At 47.8% G+C, this 8645-nt stretch overlaps 1 long non-coding RNA gene across 3 annotated transcripts; it reads right to left on the bottom strand.

The window, feature by feature from the left end:
• Nucleotides 1–3314: 3314 nt before the first annotated feature.
• LOC105860049 (uncharacterized) lies at nt 3315–8357 on the bottom strand. 3 transcript variants are annotated; one of them, XR_012914527.1, is made up of 4 exons: nt 8173–8357; nt 6472–6604; nt 5625–5799; nt 3315–3503 (listed from the first exon to the last, which is right to left on the bottom strand). It is a non-coding gene; the product is annotated as an uncharacterized LOC105860049 (long non-coding RNA). The 3 variants fall into 3 exon arrangements; XR_012914525.1 differs by lacking the exon at nt 8173–8357 and adding an exon at nt 8128–8171; XR_012914526.1 differs by lacking the exon at nt 8173–8357 and adding an exon at nt 8128–8171 and having other exon boundaries at nt 3315–3622.
• Between the last annotated feature and the right edge of the window lie 288 nt (nt 8358–8645).

Genomic DNA, 8645 nt, shown 5'->3' on the forward strand with positions numbered 1-8645 from the left:
TGAGGACCTCACCACAGAACAGACTCCTGGAGTTGTTCTTACCCTGGTTTGGGAAGGATGGTTGTGGCTAAGGAGAAGAATCCTAAGAAGGGCTGGGCTAAGCACAGAGCCCTTTATGAAGGTCAATATAATGCACTCAGATGGCTGCGTTGTGTGCACAGGGACTGAAATTGAGGGGCCTGGAGACAATTAGAGAGCTGTTTTCATAGACAGCTGGGAAGTCCTGAGGGTCTGTGGTGGAGGGGCTGAAAAGGCAGAAGACAAACATAGGAGGCAAGGATGCCCGGGTTTGACACAAAACAGTTGGGCAAGTAAAATAGACACACAAAATAATGTCAAACTTTAAGACAGAAGACTAATTATTTTTTGTGCTTAAGTTTAGAGATACCATGTTTTGCTGGTTCTCAGATGCATGTGTCGTAACATTTTCACATATCTGGAGTCAGAATGCATCAAACAATTGCTGTACCACTCAGTTTAATTGCAGGTTTTGTTCCTCCTTAGTGGATCACGAAATTATGAGGTGTCTTACCATGGCATCTTAGATTTGTTGAAATACGGTATTGGTAAGGTTTTAATTACAAGTTACTTGCTGCTAATCTCTCTCTTCAGGCCCATCTATCTGATGCTAAAAGCTACCCCAACTTGCAAGATGGCTTTTTGAGCCCATCACGGGGGATTTTTGATCCTATGCCTACAAAAAGGTGGTTCTCATTGTCCCATCAATGTGTCAAGTCAGCACAGGCTATGATTTTTTCCAGAATTTTCCTTTTGCTCCCATAACTGCTCAAAACGATTCAGATGCAGGTTTGTGAGATCACTTGATTCTCCACCTACTACCCAGCAGAGGCAATGTTGTATCCCAAATGTAAATAAATCAAGTAACACTCTTCTATCACCTTTTAAAAGATGAAGATTTTATTAAAATATGTAAAGATTTTTCTTTAGACAATGTTCCCACTTATTTATGGTAATTATTTTCTGGTCCATGTTAGCTCCAAGTTTTCTGAAAAATTTTCTAAAATATTAAATGGCTTGCAATATTCTAAACCTTTGGAAAGTGTCCTTGCATGGGGGGCGGGGGTGATTCCATGAAGCATGAGCTGCCCCGCCATTCTTGCCTCAGTCTGAGAGTGTGGATGGAAGCTCTGGGCTGGTGGGAGCTGAAGGATGAAATGCACGGAGCTTCCCCTCCCTTCACTGTTCCCCAGCTGTCTCCATTTCTGGACCCCTACTTGTCTCTTGTTTTTTCTAGAGTAAACCCTGCCTCCCTTTTCTATTTCCCTATAGGGAAAGAATTTGATTAATTCACATATAAAGTCAGATAAAATACCTCATGGCCTCACTCCCTAGTGGCTTTTACATTTATGATTGTTAGCTCAAGATGTTAAATCATGAAATTTCATGATCCCGAACTGACATTTAAAAATAAACACTATAGGCCAGGCACGGTGGCTCACGCCTGTAATCCTAGTACTCTGGGAGGCCAAGGCAGGTGGATCACTCAAGGTCAGGAGTTTGAAACCAGCCTGAGCAAGAGCGAGACTCCGTCTCTACTATATATAGAAAGAAATTAGTTGGCCAACGAAAAAAAATATATATATATATATAGAAAAAATTAGCCAGGCATGGTGGCGCATGCCTGTAGTCTCAGCTACTTGGGAGGCTGAGGCAAAAGGATTGCTTGAACCCGGGAGTCTGAGGTTGCTGTGAGCTAGGCTGATGCCACAGCACTCTAGCCCAGGCAACAGAGCGAGACTCTGTCTCAATAAATAAATAAATGAAAATACACACTACAGAATGTCGCCCATACAGAGAAACAATAATAGTAATAATAATACTTCATGGGGTGATTGTATGGGCCAAATGAGCTGATTTTTTAAAAAGTGTCTGGCACTCAGAACACAATAAATGGTAACTGGTATCACTCTTGCCGCTGGGTGAGTGCTTAGCAAATCTCTGGGTACCATCAGAAGTGACTGTCTGCAACAGTGGTGGAGACAGCATCTTGCTCTCCTGTTACATAAATGTGGTCTGATGTTGTAGGCAGTAAGCTTCAATAACTACAGATTTTATATGTTTCTGGTGGGTAATTTTTTTCTTAAATTTCAAAAAGTTACGCTTTTCTCCATTGTGGTCAAGTTCAGCTAACCTAAAGTAAGGAGCACGTGGTAGGTCTCACCGAGCAACAGAAAGCTTCCAGGGCAAAGACCTCATTCCGATGCCTCGTAAAGCAGGAGAGAACTTACGTGTCATGAGAATTTAGGGAAGGTCTGCTTACATCGTATTCTTCTTTCCTTAAATTTTCCCACCCACAATTTAAATATTTTTAATAAAGCGAACTCTGCAAGGCACCTATGAGTTGTCCTTCTCGGGACGTGATTTCAAGGAGATTCCAGGCTGACAGTCAGGTTCTGAGAAGGGGGGAGTGAGGTTGGTTGGCCCCTCGGAGATTGGGATTGATTAATGGTGTTGTGATAAGCAGGGAAACAGATCAGTGGCAGCTCCTGCTCCCAGCTGTCACAGCTGTGCCTCTTCTCCCTTGCAGCCTTTTAAAGCAACTCCCTTCCTGTGGAATTTCTGTAAATTATTTGCTCAGACGCCAAGATGCCCTGGAAGCAGCTGGCTCTGGGGATCCGGTCAGATGCACGTATTTGCTGTGGTTTAGAACACTACCTTAGCAATCCCCCCACCCTGCCTTCCCCAGGGGTGAAGGGGAACACACGGAGTCTAACTTTGGAAAGAGAGAGCAAGCTAGCCAAGTTGCAAAGCCAAGTGCACCGTTAATAGGGGAAGGTAGGGCATTGTTTAATTTTCTAAAATGTTTTATAAAGGGGACTGACAGGTTAGCCCTCATGTGGTTGTGTAGACTTCCACATATAGAGTAGATTGCCAAGTGTGACCTGGTGTCTCAACTTGCCCATTACAGCAAAGCATCATTTCCACACCTAAGGTGATCTGTTACATGGTAACAGGCATTCAGATCACCTTCAACACAGATTCCGTGGCTACTTTCTTTTCCAACATTCTCAGAAGGGTCACTCATTCCCTCCTGAATGATGATTTAGGCTGGTTGAAGTAGAAGCCAAAGGCAAGCCACGTGAACATAGCTCCAAATTCACCCCACTGTGCAATGTGTGGCTGGGGTTTCCAGGTCACTAAAGACATTAGCAGGTTGGGAGACACCGGTGCTGGTCCATAGTCCCAGCTACCTGGGGGGCTGAGGCGGGAGGATCACTGGAGGCCGGGAGTTTGAGACCAGCCTGGGCAACACGGCAAGACCCTGTTGGGGAAAAAAAAAAAAGATATCGACATCAGCAACACATGAGGTGTTTATTCCATTGGCCAAACAGGTATCGCTATTCCCATTTTATATGTGAAGAAACTGAGGCTCAGAGAGGTTGATAGAGGATGGAACTAGAAATAAAACCCAGACGCAGATCGTTTGAGTCCTCATGCTGTTTTCTTTCTACTACATCTTGTGCCCTTGTCAGTCTGTGATTCTGAAATACAAAAACTGGATTTTCAGACCCGGGTGATGGTGTCAGTCAGCGTTGTTTCAAAGGCCGTATCCTGAAATGCAGACTTTATTTTCCGAAAAGGTGAGTTGTGCCTTTGAAGTCTGAAGCAGAATGAGATTATTTAGCATTATTTGTCTTTATTGTATCCAATTATGCCTTAATAAGTAATCTCCAAGTAAATAATAGGCATAATGAAATGAGTATTTAAAGAAGTTTAGGTTTATGACCCTTTTTACAGCTGTGCCAGAGATATGAGCAAGACTAAGAAATCAAAACATTTTTTTTATTATTTCTATAAGTTTTTTTCTTTTTTTCCTTTTTAAATGAATATGAAATTCCAGAAATCAAAATATTTTTGAAGAAACTCTTGTCAGTTCAGTTTCTTGCTTTTAAAATGGGACAATAGTGAAGGTCCCTCAATCCTCCACACCTCTCCTGAGGGCCTTCCACACAAAACTAGCAAGTAATCTTTCTGAGTGGTGTTGGTAGACCTATAAACCTACTCCCTTAAGAAAATAAGGTTACAGGCCAGGCGCGGTGGCTCACGCCTATAATCCTAGCACTCTGGGAGGCCAAGGCGGGCGGATTGCTCGAGGTCAAGAGTTCGAAACCAGCCTGAGCAAGAGCAAGACCCCGTCTCTATTATAAATAGAAAGAAATTAATTGGCCAACTAGAAAAAATTAGCCGGGCATGGTAGTGCATGCCTGTAGTCCCAGCTACTCGGGAGGCTGAGGCAGGAGGATCACTTGAGCCCAGGAGTTTGAGATTGCTGTGAGCTAGGCTGACGCCATTGCACTCACTCTAGCCTGGGCAACAAAGGGAGACTCTGTCTCAAAACAAAACAAAAAAATGTTACAGAAATGTATTTTTATGGGAGAAAGCTAATGTTTAAATATACATTTTTTTCTACTTCTAAACATGGAAAAAAATTACCCTTTATCTTTAAATGGAAAATGCATATTTCTGAAAGCGGCCTGCCTGAACAGCTTTCGTCTTAAACTTCTATTTATTTACTTTGCCATTATCTGATATGTCAACAGTGTCTCGTAATGCCTTGTGTCACACAAAAGCAAACACAGTCACGTTACATTAATGACTAGGCTGGGATCATATGACTGACTGGCTATAATTCTATGCCCCCTTGCTATAAAAAACATGACCTTAAATCCTAACCAGCTTTTGAATAAAAGGCCCCACAATTATGATATAGTAACAAAGTTCATGTTATATACAATTTGATTGTTTCAATGCTCTTTGCCCATCCATTTTCATTTTGCCTGCTATTTATGTGTGTTAGTAAAAAGTCAAGTGGAAAATCCACTCTTTGGTATTTTAGGCACAACGTTCATTTACCCAACATGTTCGGCAGGATAAAACTAAACATAGTGGAAACCTCTTTTATAATCCTGGTGTTTGAAGTCAGGACTAAACTCACCTTGCAATGTAATTGTAATCACAGACCTTTTCCATATGTATCCAGGTTTCCCAAATGAGGCCCAGGTAATAATCTACATCTAAATCAATCACCCCAGTACCACCTGATTTTCTAACTAGACTAGTCTGTACCAGATAGTAGTTGCTCAACAAGTGCTAAGTATCTGGAGGAGAAACTAACCTCTGTGGTCTGTTACCCAAAGGCTTCAGTAGAGACTGTTAGCAAAAGCAGCTGCACACGTCTAGTGTGTTGGGCAAAACAACACTAGCGAAGGCAGCTCTGCGTGACTTTTGTCTTCCTCGCAGAGGAGCCCTCTCCAGAGCGCCAGCATGCACTTTTGTCCTGCCTGCGAGTCTTGCAGGCTTATTTTTTGGAAGCTAGATAGAGAAATCTTCCACTTTTGTATCATTTCCTTCCGTGCCTGCAGCTTTTATTCTTTTCAACAAGTGTTTAGAAGAAAGTGTTGATGCTTATTAATCTGTTTCTTGTCTTACAAATGTGCTTACGCATGATTGGTGGCAAAACCGCCTCTCTGACAGCTCTCGATGTAATGGACGTGGCAGGACAAGATTGTTACACTGAACAGATCTGTTTGGAATTGTTATTCTTTGTAATTACCTTCATTAAGTGAAAGCATGTGTCAATCAACTTTGAACTTTAAACATACCTGTAATTTGCAAGAAAAATGCATTCTGATTTCCTATGGGCACATGTGTGCTTGAAGATGAGTATATATGTAGGTAGGTACATATGCTGTAGTAGAAACATGATTCTGTGATTTTCTGAGCATGTCATTTCCCCTTGGTTTCCATGTGGTGACTTTAAATATAAAGTGCACAACTCTAGAAAATGATATAAACAGAGTTCAGTTTAATAAATGATTAACTTATGTACTAGTGTGAACAGATGCCTTTTTTTGACACAGGTCTCGCTCTGTCACCCAGGCTGGAGTGCAGTGGCATTATCATAGCTCATTGCAACCTCCAGCACCTAGGCTCAAGCTATCCTCCTGCCTCAGCCTCCCGAGTAGCTGGGAACCCAGGCCTGCACCACTACACCCGGCTAATTTTAAAATTTCCTTGTAGAGATGGGGTCTCGCCATATTGCCCAGGCTGATTTTAAACTCCTGGCCTTAAGCGATCCTCCCACCTCAGCCTCCCAAAGTGCTGGGATTACAGGTGTGAGCCACTGCGCCGGGCCTGAACAGATACTTTTTAAGTAAAGAACACACCGCTCCTTCCTAAATTTCTGTAATAAAAGTATATATTCACATGAATTTTAACTGCCACGCCTTACTAAGAATATAAATTTGAAAACAGATTTATTCTTCTACTTGACTACATATCGTACATCAACCATGGGGTTATAACTTTCTTGATTGGATCAGACCTCACCTGGGGTCAAAAGTGAACATTTCAGGAAAGCATCCTGAACTTTAACAGGCCGGTTAAACAGGCTGCTCCCTCTACCTTTCACTGAATTATAAACCAACGCCCTTCCCTCCCTTAGCGTACCAGATGCCTCGTGCATTCGTTTATTCATTCAACATTTCATTCTTTCGCTCACTCGTCCACATTTATGGAATAACTGCGGTGTGCACAGCACCATGGGAGATTTAAAAAATGAATAGGATGCTCAAAAGAGAATCTAGAAAAGGAAACAGGAGAAAAGGTCAGGAATTAGTCTCATTTTTAGTGTCCTAGCGTGGCTTTCCCAGTCTGGGCATCGTGCAAATTCCTTTTCTGCTTCCTTCGCGCGGCCGCGAACCTCCGCCAGGGGGCGGTCGGGGACAGGAGGAGGAGATGGAGGCGCCGGAGGCGGCTGCGAGACTCCCCGCTCCCCGGGGCTGGAACTGCAGTTAAAATGAGGTTCTCAGGTGATCGGTTGATGCTCAGTATGCGAGCCAGGGGGATGGTTGTGGGCTGGCTGGCTTCAGCCGCAAACCCTCCCGGCCTCCCGGCTCCCAAACTGAAAGTGGAGACCCTCTCCTGCTGCCTCCTCCCGCCTCACCTTGTCTCCTGCTCCTTCCTCCCCACCCCCTCTCAGGCACTCCCCCAGTCCTCCCCAGGTACCCCCGTCCACCCCAGGTACCACCATCCACCCCAGATATCCCCCCGTCCACCCCAGGTACCCCCTCTCCACATCAGGTACCCCCCTCCACCCCAGGTACCCCCCCATCCACCCCAGGTACCCCCCTTCCACCCCAGGTACCCCCCTTCCACCCCAGGTACCCCCCTTCCACCCCAGGTACCCCCTCTCCACCCCAGGTACCCCCCGTCCACCCCAGGTACCCCCTCTCCACACTAGGTACCCCCTCTCCACACCAGGTACCCCCGTCCACCCCAGGTACCCCCTCTCCACACTAGGTACCCTGTCCACACCAGGTACCCCCATCCACCCCAGGTACCCCCTCCGTCCACCCCCCCGTACCTCCATCCACCCCAGATACCCCCCCTTCACTCCAGGTACCCCCCCATCCACCCCAGGTACCTCCGTCCACTCCAGGTACCCCCTCTCCACACTAGGTACCCTGTCCACACCAGGTACCCCCATCCACCCCAGGTACCCCCTCCGTCCACCCCCCCGTACCTCCATCCACCCCAGATACCCCCCCTTCACTCCAGGTACCCCCCCATCCACCCCAGGTACCTCCGTCCACTCCAGGTACCCCCTCTCCACACTAGGTACCCTGTCCACACCAGGTACCCCCATCCACCCCAGGTACCCCCTCCGTCCACCCCCCCGTACCTCCATCCACCCCAGATACCCCCCCTTCACTCCAGGTACCCCCCCATCCACCCCAGGTACCTCCGTCCACTCCAGGTACCCCCTCTCCACACTAGGTACCCTGTCCACACCAGGTACCCCCATCCACCCCAGGTACCCCCTCCGTCCACCCCCCGTACCTCCATCCACCCCAGATACCCCCCCTTCACCCCAGGTACCCCCCCATCCACCCCAGGTACCTCCGTCCACTCCAAGTACCCCCACCGCAGGCCTTCGCACTGGCTGTTCCCTCTACCTGGTGTCTCTTCCCCACACCTCTCCCAGGTCTCCTCCTTCCAGCCTTTGCCAAACACCCCCTTCTCCGTGAGACCCCCGGCCTCCCCCCCATTGCTCCCCCTCCCCCCATGCCCTGGCGGGGCCGCCCGCGTCCCCCCAAACGGCACCTGAGACTCTCAGTCCATGCGACGCTCCGTTCACACGTCACTCACCTGCCGCGTCGCCGTCGGGCCAGGGCAAGAACGCCTCTTGGTGTTGCTGACCGAAGCATCCCCAGTTCTCAGAGGGATGCAGGGAACAGAGTGTCCATTACATGTTTTTTTGAAGAAATACGCATTTCCAGGTCGGCCTGAGCGAGCGCAACAAGCCTGCATGGCGAGCGCGTGCGGCATCCAAATCTCGCGGTATCCGGCGGGCGCATCGCGAGGACTCGCGTCCCCGAGACTCCCGCGCGCGGTCGAGGCGCGTGCCGGGCGGCGACTCGGGGCCGCTTCCTCGCGCCGCTGCTCCCAGAGCCGTGACTGGGGACGCCGCTTCCTCTCCGGGTGCCGTGGCTTTCACCTCACAGCGTGGCTGGCGTGGCTTTCACCTCACAGCGTGGCTGGCGAGGACGAGGGTAGGAAGCGCCGCGGGGCGCTGCGGAGGGTCTACCCGGAGACACGCCCGCGAAGGAACCGAGGCTGCT

This window comes from Microcebus murinus, chromosome 23 (genome assembly GCF_040939455.1).
Source record: "Microcebus murinus isolate Inina chromosome 23, M.murinus_Inina_mat1.0, whole genome shotgun sequence".
Lineage (NCBI taxonomy): Eukaryota > Metazoa > Chordata > Mammalia > Primates > Cheirogaleidae > Microcebus > Microcebus murinus.